This window comes from Lygodium microphyllum, chromosome 29, assembly GCF_053477565.2.
Source record: "Lygodium microphyllum isolate KBCC chromosome 29, Lygodium_microphyllum_v1.1.10, whole genome shotgun sequence".
Taxonomy (NCBI): Eukaryota; Viridiplantae; Streptophyta; class Polypodiopsida; order Schizaeales; family Lygodiaceae; genus Lygodium; species Lygodium microphyllum.
Genome location: NC_141163.1, coordinates 86499812 through 86512448, shown reverse-complemented (window position 1 = coordinate 86512448; position 12637 = coordinate 86499812).

The following is a 12637-nucleotide window of genomic DNA, read 5'->3' as shown; positions in this document are numbered from 1 at the left end:
ATGTGTTTGCTTTAGCTTAAGCTTATGTAACCTCACTGCCAGGGTACATACATGCAGTCTGAAAACTGTAAACTGTGAGTAACCAGCAGCAATTTCAAGTCCAAAACTGAGTGTGTCAACAAATTCAGTTTCAGGTTGCAGTCAACCAGAATTCAGCATACCAAGCTCCAAGCAGCTCCAAAATGTCTTTTGACCATGTCATACATTTACTTTGTAGTGGCACGTTCAGTACATGAGCATCTGAGTAGGCATAGACAACATGTCTTCATTGACCAATGGCATAAGCCTCATGAGCTGTTTGTAATTAGCCAGGACAGTGTAACTGCATTTATTTCAGCTTCAAAATTCAGTTTTCAATGATGCTCATTGCTTGCTTCAATTCTCCATGCATTTAGCATGTATAGGCCAGTTCATATAGATGATGGAACCCCCAAGATGACCTGTATTGCTTCAGTAATGCACAGTACTTGTCATTGACTGTGTATGACATTTTTCAGCCTGTCATTGATTTTCAGATCTGAGTATTCTGTCATTGACTGTGTATGACAATTTTCAGCCTGTCATTGATTTTTCAGATCTGAGTATTCTATCATTGACTATGTATGACAGTTTTCAGCCTGTCATTGATTTTCAGATCTGAGTATTCTGAGCAAGAGATCTCAGCTCCAAGACATTTGATCCAATGTATACATGCTTTGACACATTCTTGTGCTCCAAAGATGCCTTCTGAGTGTAGTACAAGGCTCATGTGTGTCAGTAATGACTGAATGCATGCTGTCCATTCATGTTTACAGTAGTTCAGAAATGATTACAGGTCTGTGTCTGTCACTCCAACTCATAACAGAGCTCCCACACAAGCATTTACTCCTTGCACACTTCAAATACCTTCAATAGTGAGCATACATGCTCTATGAACCTTGTCCAGGTGCCCCACTGAAGATTGACAGGTTGCTGTCCACTCAGATCAGCAGGCGCAGATTTTCAAACCAGGGGGCGCAGATTTTTTAGGCATAGGTTGCTGTCCACTCAGATCAGTAGGCGCAGATTTTCAGATACAGGTTGATGTCCATTCAGATCAGCAGGCGTAGATTTTCAGATACAGGTTGTTTTTTTTCAGGAGGCAGTCCACGATTTTCAGACACAGGTTGCAGTCCACGATTTCAGGACACAGGTTTTAGGAGGTAGTCCATGATTTTCAGACACAGGTTTCAGGAGGCAGTCCACGTTGATTTCTTCCTTTGACTATGGCTTCATTTGCAAGTGTCCAGCTTCTTCCTCATTCCTTACTTCCATCTCCTTTGCACTGCAAGTTGTCATGCCCATTCTCCCACAGCCTCATGGATGAAGCTCTAATACCATGTTCAAAGAGTAGAGAGAGAGAAAGGGAAAGACTCCATATCCATGAGCCTTCAGGCTCTCAAGCTCATTCCTTCATTTCCACACACTGAACTGAAAAACACACACTCACTACAAGATAAAGTGACCTAGTGTAAATGTAGACTAGACTCACTAACTCTAGTCAGGTCACTGACTGACTACTAACCCGACTTATTTAATGTAGTCACATGTAGACAGATGTACACACTAGCTGTCATAGATGTCGGTCATAAATGAAGACACACTGATGGTGAGCTTGATTTCTAACAGTCCTTTAGATTTTCACCTCCTGAAGTACTTGTAGTAGGATTTTGAGAAGCTTCTGTAATTACTGCATACACAAGTTAGGTTGATCTAGGAGGTTCTCCATTCTGATTCTGATTCAGAGATCCTGATGATCTCTTGAAGAAATTTAAAAAAATATTCATTGATGTCATAAATCTACCATAGCCAGGGTTTGAGATATCAAGAATGATCAAGAGAGTGAGAAATGGAACTGAATACTTATTGGAGCTTGAGTAGCCTTTGTGAAAGCTTAGAATAGCCATAGCCAATGACACCTTAATTGAAATTTTCCATAGAGGAGGGGGGTGTGTTCAATGCAAACAGTGTAAACACATCCTCTCTTACATGAAAATGAAAATCCCAATAGCTAAGCACTAAGCTACTCTATTAAGAGCTTACACACTGAAGATTCCAATCTTGTAGGTCATTTGAGACATTGAAGGGCGTGGGAGAAGGAAGAAGCCACGATCCACCATGAAAGCTTGAGAAACGCTTGAGAGAAAGAAGAGAGAGAAACTGGCTCAAAAAGTAACCAAGGTCTAACTCTAGTAATCCCTGTTTAGACTCCAGTTAGGGTCAATAACCTTCAAAATGGGCCTCCATTTTATCACGGCCTGCTATTTTGTCCAAGAACCCCCATCTTCCTCAAGATCTCCTTCAAGAACCTCCAAATTTAATAATGACTTGTTGCAGAGAACTCTGACTAGTCATGGCTTGAACTGTACCAAACCCTGTGACCAAATCTTCGTACTCCAGTTACCTGGTATCTGTCCATGTGACTAAATTCTCAATGAAAATGACTCTTCCCATGGATGAAAGTCTATGCTCTGATACAATGAAGGTTGCCACTTCAATGGAAATTTACACAAAGACTAACATGAAATGCTAGAAAACAAGAAATGCTGGAAACCATAGCTTGACATTTCTCAATTCAAGATGTCTTACAACCAAGAATTACAAGAGATGTTGAAGCCATGGAAGCTTGAGAATCATTTGATGACAGTTGCTACAAGGAACTCACCCCTTACAATGGTGGGGAAGGAAATACCTTCAAGCTCCAAGAAGTGGAGATGTGAAAAATGATTAACAAATATGATTTACATTGGCACCATCTTGCCTTTTGTACTCCATCCTAAAATAGCCTAATTGTCTAACTAAGATAGCATGAAAATTATTTCATTACAGGAAATAGGATTCTATTAATGACACATCAAGAAAGTCCCTAAGGCAATAGCAAAGGCACTAGCAAAGTTTTCCTTACTTCATGAGAAAAAGTGATGCTACTAGTTCTTTATGAAGCATGCAAGGTCCCCTGAGGTGATGCATGATCGCTTTGCACAATAGTGCCTTTGTGTAGCAATGTGCTCACTTCTCAAGCAATAATTTGTTGTCGATGAAATGAAGTTGCCACACAAACTTTGTTTGATTCATTTGCAATGATTCAGTCCCCAATATTGCTTCAAAGCTAGAATAGGATTATGAAATTGGTTGAGATCACTAATTCACCAAAGTACAGGATGTCATTGCATGCAAAAGAAATACACACATAAGAAAAAATAATTAACTAGGTAGACATGTGCACCCACTACAATTATAAAGCAAGTATAAATTGACTATGATAAGTATTATGAAACCTTGAATTGACTATGATTGAGTATCTTACAAGTAGTACCTAGAAATTGTAAATCCCTTTTGTCCTAGTAGACCACATTTTCTTTATATAGTTTGTCAATCAACCATAGAAACATCTCGTGTAGAACAAAAAACATCAAAGTATAATGTTAGAAGAGAGCAATGATAACACAATATTCTTACAATGAATGTGTACATAGTTCCACTACATAATGGAGCATTACATATACAAGAAACATAAAACCATGCTTTAGGTAGCATTATTTGGCTTGAATAATGGTTCTTAAATTCAATTTTTGAATTTACAATGTAGCTAACACAAAAAAATGCTCGTAATTTGGCAAAACAAGTAGAATTCTTAATATTATAATCCAACATTTCAATTGAAATGTAAGTACTATATGCATCCATTCCTAAAACAAGGATGTGTCCCCAAATAATATGTCTAAATATTGATAGGTAATGTAAAATTTGTTTATTATCCACGTGAAAATGCTTTTCGTGTAATGTAAAATGTAACCTAGACCATGCTACTTGCATAATGGCAAAGATTTGGCATGAGTACTTTCCAAGATCTCATGATTATAGATGATAGCGCCCTTCCCCAATCTTTATTGTATTTTTCTTTTCTTTACCGCAATGATAAATGAAAGAAGTAGAAGTTGACAAGCTTGCGCACTACACAAGCTATGTGCATCTTGCTCCTTTGTTGAAAGTTTATATAAGTGCCATGGTAAAATCAAATACCAATACATAAAGATATACAAACAATCCATGGTTTAAAAAGATTAAGAACACATGCTATTTATCTTAAGTTTAATCATGCATATATTGTAAATGCACAATACCATCCCAAATAGGGAGAGCAATAGCTATTGTGGAGAGATAAGGCCCCAGGTAATTCCTTTATATGGGACCCTTTTGTATGTAGGTAATTTAAAAATCCCTTATTTTGAACCCATGTGATATATACATATATATGGCAAGATTTTAAAGTGTAAGAAAATCTCAAACACAATAAGATAATATTTAAATTAAACATCACAAATATCCTAGAGTATGAGATAATTTCTCATACAATAATCTAATAATTCTAAACTTAATTTTTTGTCGTGGGTAGCTATCACAAGACAAACACTCACAATTTGGTAAACCAAGTGAAATTCTCAATATTATAATCCAACATTTTGATAAAAAATATTTTCAATCTACATGTAAGGATTATATGAATCCATTCCTAAAACAATGATGTGTCCCTAAATAATATGTTTGAATATTGATAGGTAAAATGTATTCATTATTTGCATGAAAATGTTTTTCAAAACATATAAAATGTAACCTAGACCATGTTACTTGCATAACAAGGTGGAGAGTTGGCACAAGTACTCTCCAACATTTCATAATTATAGAGGATAGTGCCCTTACCCCATCTTTATTGCACTATTCTTTTCCTTACCCTGCAAGGATAAATGGAAATAGAAGATGACAAATTCACCTAGTACACAAACTATGTGCATCTTGTCCTTTGTTGAAAGTTTATCTAAGTCCAATAGGAAAATCACATATCAATTTATAAATATATACAAACATTCTAGAGTTTAAGCCTTAGGAAAATTAAGAACACATACTATTTATTTTGAGTTTAAACGTGCTATCGTAAATGCACCCCATATTATCCCAAATAAGGAGAGCAATAGCTATTGTGGAGAGATGATGCAAGCTTTTAAATGGAAAAGTTAGTCCAATATGCAATTCTCTCTTTATAGTTAGAATTACTACTTTTCATTTCTCAAAGTCTCATCCTTTTTACTCTTTTGTTTCTATTAGCTACAAGATCTCTGGACCACCTGTGACATGTCACCGCTTGTTGGGGTCTAGGTAGATAATGGACAGCAACACACCTTGCAAAAGAAGGTAGCCATTAGGGAAAATTTGAGCTCAAAAAATGACCTTAATTTCCTTGTCCCACTTTTGATTCCTTTTTGCCTAGAGAATATTATTGTAACACTTTCAAACCATAAGAACTCATATATCAATGGAAAACTCTTGAAGAGTAGGCCCTAAAAATACATTTGACGAGTTTGAAGTTCATTTGCAAAAAGTTTACCATACCTTCATTTTTTGAGGGGATATTTTGATCAAACTCCCTTACAACTTTTTACCTCAATTTTTTCCTATTGCCTTGATACAAGACCTATTTCCAGCCTTATATCCCTTAACATTTCTAGAGCCAAGTTTCAAAATCACATGGTGAGGGGACTTGCTTGAGCTACTACACTAAACACACACAAGATGAAGCTCACTCAAGAACATAAGAAGAGAGATGGGGGTCAAAAAAATTTCTTGTTGGTTTTTCTTTCTTTTTATTTACATAATAAAATGTACACAATGTAATAATAAGATATAATATAAAGGTAAAATGCCTACTATGTCAAAAAATACATAACTAACTATAGTAATCTATTGACATTATAATTATACCAATTGTAGGTAGGTGTAACAAACCAAATATAATAAGTGATAAGTCAGTAGCCATGTGAAGATCATAATGACCATCAATGTGCTAAGTGTACGCATGCGGACCTATCTAATCAAGTGGTCCATCATCAATGTCCACACATGTTGAGCTTTCCATCTCAACACTTCCCCTCAAGCTCAACTACATCTTTGCAACTCCACATGTTGACCCATCTAATCAAGTGGTCCATCATCAATGTCCGTACATGTTGAGCTTTCCATCTCAATAATTCTCCTCAAGTTCAACTACATCTTTGCAACTCCACGTAATCTTCAAAATCTTTGAAGCTTCTCTATACCCAATGCCTTTGTGAAAATGTTAACTATCTGATCCTCTATGCTAACATACACCATGTCAATCTCTCCTGGAAGTATCTTCTCTCTCATAAAATGGTAATGTACCTCAATGTCTTTTGTTCTAGAATGAAACATTGTGTTCTTGGCTAATTGTATGTTGCTCATGGTGTCACAATGAATGATAATTGGACCATCTCCCTACACATTCAAATCATCCAATAACTTTTGCTACCATTGCACTTCACATGCTGCCATAGTACTACTTGTATACTTAGCCTCTATACTCGATAAAGCAATGATTGGTTATTTTTTGCTACTCCAATTAACTACTACACTACTAAGGAAAAACATGAATCTACTTGGTAGATCTTCTATGAAACTTGCCACCAACCCAACCTACATCTGTGTGCCCGAGCACATGCATATCCTTACCTAGTACATATGAAAGTCCATAATGCAAGATGGAGTTCGCATATCTCAATGTGCATTTGCATGCATCCAAATGAGGCTTCCTATAGGTACATGCATAAAGTGACTCACAAGTCCAACAACATAGCTTAAGTTTGGCCTTATGATAGTCAGATAAATCAAACTCCCTCTAATATCTTCCCGAACATAGTAGGGACTTCTATCTCATCCCCAACATTAGCACCCAGCTTTACACTTTTCTCCAATGCTATTAAAGAGGCTTACATGCCATTATACCATACTTGGATAACATATCCAAGCTGCCATACTACCTTTGCAACAGTCATATACCATCAGCACATCTGATCACCTTAATACCAAGAAAGTACCTTGGCTCACCGAGATCCTTCATCTCAAACTTTTTCTTTAAAAGTTCGTTGATATTAGCAATCACATTGTCATTATCACCTATAATAATCAAATCATCCACATACATAACTATGATAATCAAACCTATATCACCCTTCCTCACATAAGATGAGTGATTTGCATTTGAAATGTAAAAACCAATGTTGACAAGATACTCTCTAATATAGACCATGCTTTAGGTGCTTGTTTCATCCCATAGATCAGCACCTTCTTTAAGTTGCACATATATGAGATATGCTCTGAATCCTCATAACCTGCTAGTAGCTGCTCCATATATACCTCTTCTTGCAAATCACCTGAAAAAAGACATTCTTCACATCCATTTTCTATAATCTCTAACCTTTTCTATTGCCAAATAAATCGTACATCTAATAGTTACAATCCTAGCAACTAGACTAAGTGTGTTCTCATAATCTATGCCATATGTCTATGCATAGCTTTGTGCAACCAGCATCACCTTATATCTGTTAATAGATCCATTCACATTATCTTTATTTTGTAGACCCACTTACAACCAATAGCTTTCTTTCCTTTGGGCAATGGCACTAGATCCCAAGTCTTATGGGCCTCTAATGCAGCCATCTCCTCATCCATTGCTACATCCCAATAAGCATGGCCAATAGCCTCCTTAAAATAAGTGGGCTCAACATCCTCAACTGCCTTTACCATATAAGCATAATGGTGAGTTTCATAACCCTCAAACCAAATCTTTTAACATGATATCTCACCCTACTAGACCTACGTGCCACTAGATCACTCAATGGATCCCCTATGTGCTCTTTGTACATGTAATATCCTAACTAAAGGAGTACCAAGGTCATCATCCAAACACTGTGATCCACTAGAGTCTCCATCAAGAGTTGCATGACTAGTAGATGAATTATTATCATCTAATACTTTCTTCTTTCCTTCGTCATGATTTGCAATACTAGCAGATGCACCTGAAGATGTGGGGTTGCTCCTTAGTCTCCCAATTTAAGGAATGACTATAGATCTACTACTAGATAATATCTCTAGTCCACTAAGAGTTCATGAATACTAATTTTCTATTTGTACATGATTATCATGATCATCAACATCATCCAAATCTGAAATGTTGGTTCGGGTTCAATTGTTGATGAGTTTGCTGAAGCTTTTGCAGGTAGAGCAATTTATTCTATGGGCAACCTATATTCAGGATATGACTAATTTCGGCTTTCATTAGAAAGCCGAGACATTACCACAATGAAGACACCTCTTGGATTGGTCCGCATGTGCACTCTACCACAAGGTGCAACAAACTCCGTAGCCCATATGATGAATGCCATGCACAAAGTCTTAAGGGACTTTATTCCACATCTTACTCTTCCATTTCTTGATGATGTACCTATCAAGGGATGTGAAGTCAATGAAAATAATAAGGACCTTGATGAAGATGGCTGCAGGACATTTGTAGTTTACCATGTTCATGATTGTGATAGGATTTTGACAAGGCTAGAAGAGGTACATCTTACCCTTTCTGGAGCTAAGTCGATTTTTGGAGTAGAAGAAGTCCTAGTGGTCGGTCATCTATGTGGCCCCTATGGATGCAAACCTTCTAAATCAAGGTAGATGCCATTAGTAGAATGCAAGAAAAATGTGCAAATTTTTCAGAGGTGAGAAGATTTCTTGGCGCATGTGTATTCTATCTCATATGGATACCACATTTTTCTCATGTAGCCGAAAATATTTATCAATTATTAAGAAAATGCCAAATATTCTCTTGGAACAAAGAGCATACTCTCACTATACGCAAATTAAAGAAGCTGTTAATTTCAACCCCCACTCTCAAAAGGGCTGACTATTTAAATGGTCAACCCATCATCCTTACTGTGGATACAAGTCCCATTGGGATAGGATGGGTTGTTGGCCAAGAGGATCTTGAAGGTATTTAGTGCTTGCAAGAGAGGATCTAACCAATCAAGTTGAAGACAAAGCCTTAACAACCAAATCCACTCAAGCTGTTTGTCATTGTTTTCTTGAAGAAGTGTTTTGTAGATATGGTTGTGTGGGTAAAGTAACTACAAATAGAGGAGAGTTGGATGCTGATGAGGCACACAATTTCTTTCCTCAATTGGGTATTAAGTTGGCTTTAACATCGGCTTACAACCCTAAAGGTAATGGAAAGAGTGAGAGAGGTCATCAACCTATTCTCAAAGCTCTAGCAAAGTCTTGTAGAGGAAAGATCAAAGAATGGCCTAAAATGCTACCTTTTGCATTATGGGCTGACCGGACTACTCACAGTTCAGTGACTAGCTATATGCCAGCTGAAATTATACATGGACAACAATGAATCATGCCAATTGAAAAATCTATTCTCACATGGAGTCTTCTACCTTGGGAGGAAGGCATCAGTAGAGAAGAGTTGCTGACTTTGTGCATATGGCAGCTAGAAAGAAGGCTTAAAGATGTTCAAGTAGCTATTGAGAAGCTAAAGACAATAAGACTAAAGAACAAAAGAAGATTTGATAAGCGACATTGACTTCGACCAAGAGCAATTCAAGAAAATGATTAGGTGCTTGTCTATGACAGTAGCTTAGACAATCATTACAGTGCTTCTAGGAAGATGGTGAAGCATTGGTTTGGCCCATATGTGGTAAAGGTTTCTCATAACAATGCCACATATTCATTGGCTAAATTGGATGGAACAAGCATGAAGATACCCATAGCTGGAAAAAGAATCAAGCTCTTCAAACGAAGAGAAAGTTCAACATATGAGCTAGAAGACTTGAATATAATTCAAGAGCATGAAAACATAGAGGAAGAAGAAGAGGTAGAAGATGAAGACATTGACAGGGTAGAAGATACTTCTTCTGACACTGCAAATCCGTAAGACTTTGGCATATGCCAAAGCATGTGCAGGTTAGGAGGGGGTGGATGTCCTACCACTACACGCACACCGTGTAAAAAAAATGTAGAGTGTGGCTTCCTTTAGATTTGGAGAGCCAATGCCATTTTAGACATTAGTGTTAGTATCCATGGTTCAAAAATATTAGATTTTAGTCAATTTTTAATATTCTAGAGATTATCTCTTATTAAAAAAAATCTACAAAACTATAGACAACTTCTAGATTAGGATGACTTGTAAAAGAAAGCATGTAGCCTTTAGCTAATTTGAGAGGATTATATGTAAAAAGAGAGATTAGTGAAATCGTGTGACGCGCGATCGCTGTTTTCAGGCAATGAACAAGACTCCAAAAGTGAGAGATGAAGAAGGAGTGATCTAGCAATATTTTGGCTAGGTGTCTTGGTATTTAACCCCCCTTTCGGAGCCATTGGAAGGATCAGATTGGCGATCTGAGGAGCATAGAGAAATGTATTATTTTGTACACGTTTTTGTCTATTAGAGTTATATTTTCTCATAATGCTGAAAGAACCTGACAGGATTCATCTCTGTTAGTATTATTCTATATTTTCTAATTCTTTTTGGAAGTATTATTCTACATCTTCAATCTCTTCGAAGCCCTTCTCTTCTATCTACTCCTCTCCTTGAATCTACCTTCATCATGTTATGACTTATCTTCAAGAAATTGACTTGAAACCTTCAACCCTTCTCTTATCTCTACCATCTCTAGAGTCTAAGCTCTTGAACCCCCATACATTCTTCTCTTTCCAAACCCTTGTGCTGACCTTCAACCCTACGCGTTATGACACCACTTGTTATACTTCTTTTGTGTGATAGATAAAGGAGCCCCTTAGAGCGATCACACATGATGTGCATCCCAAGAATATGTGAGAGGCGGGCCTATCTCATGTCTTTCATCTCGAAGCTCTTTTTGAGTTGAGTTTTCAAGGCATCCAGTTCATCATGAGCTCAAAAGCATATCATCCACATAGAGTACCAAAATCAAAAGACTACCATCATGAGCCTTTTTGGTGTATAAACACGAATCTTGAAGGGAGTTGAGCCTTGGAGTGGAAGCATGGAGGAGAAGCAAGAGCTATGGTGGAAGGACCAAGAGTAAAAGAGAGAGACACAAGATGTGCAAACTCCAATAGTCACAATGTATGACTAGCCTTCCCCTTATTTAAATGTCACTGAAAGAATAAAAAATAAAGTAACGGTGATGGGCACCTGCCACCTGCAATGTATAGGTGTGTGGGTAACTAATACAGATTATTGCTAGTGTAACTAATACACGGGCAGCTAGGAAAAGGCACCTTTGCTCTTAACAGCCTCCTGCTTAAAGGCACATGTGCCCCTAGTGAGGAGAGAATAAGAAAAAAGTGACAAAGTACAAATTTACGTAAGTAAAATAGGATGAGAAAATATGTTATGTCATCCAGCGCCCATCAACTTCCTTAGTTGAGAAACTTTTAGTGAGTAGATTTGGAGAAATTTTGATTAGTTGAGATCTTGACAAGCTCAATGGACTTGTCCTCAAGAACCTCTCAAATAAAGTGGTAATGCACCTCAATGTGCTTCGTCTTTGCATGGAAGACTAGATTCTTGGCCAACTGAATAGGACTCATAGAATCTGAACGCAGTTTAGGGACCTCATCATTCATATCAAGGTTAAACAGTCTAATCAAAGAGCCTCCTTGAAAAGCTTCAATGGATTCAACATACTTTGCCTTTGTAGTAGATAGAGCCATGCATTTCTGCACCATGAACATCCAAGGAACAACACCTCTAGCAAAGGTAAAGACATAGTGAGGGGTGGACTTCCTATTGTGTGCGTATTCAGTATAATCAGAGTAAGTGTATCCCACGACCTCGTATACCTTGGCCACTTTGAATAGATGCACATAGCTAATGTGCCCTTAAGGTATCTCATGATACCCTTGATGACATCCCAATGCTTTCTGCTAGGTATAGCCATATAATGTGCCACAACTTCCACTGAAAATGCTATGTCACGACAAGTGGCTATCATGGCATACATCAAATTGTCCACTACGAATGTATAAGAAGGGATCTTTGCCAACTCGACCTTCTTCTCATTAGATCGGCCTGACTAACCTTCACATGAGAAGGTAAATGACAACCAATAGGCTTGACATCCTATAGATCAAACCGCAAAAGGACCTTCTAGATGCACTCCTTTTGTAAATGCCCCTTAGAGCAATCGCATATAATGCACATCCTAAGAATATGGGAGGTATGTCCCATGTCCTTCATCTCAAAGCTCTTCTTGAGTTGACCTTTCAAGGCATCTAGCTCATCATGAGCACTTGTAGATATCAATATATCATCCACATAGAGGATCAAAATCATAAGGTTATCATCATGAGTCTTCTATGTGTATAAATACAAATCCATATCACCACGGGAATATCCATGTGAATGCATAAAAGCATCAAAATTATAGTAGCACTCCCTAGATGCTTACTTAAGGCCATAAAGTCTCTTCCTCAGTCTTCACACTAGGTGGGCATCAAAATTATGGTAGCACTCCCTAGATGCTTACTTAAGGCCATAAAGTCTCTTCCTCAGTCTTCACACTAGGTGGTCCCCACCAAGTTCTACAAAGCCCTTAGACTACTCCATGTAAAACTCATCGTGCAAGTCTCCATTAAGAAAAGTTTTAACATCCATCTAATAAAAATCCAAGTCAAGTTGAGCAACCAAAGCTAGTATCAAATGTAAGGTAATCATCTTCATAAAAAGAGAAAACACTTCATCAAAGTCCATGCCATGCTCCTACTTGAAACCGTGAGCAACCAATTTGGC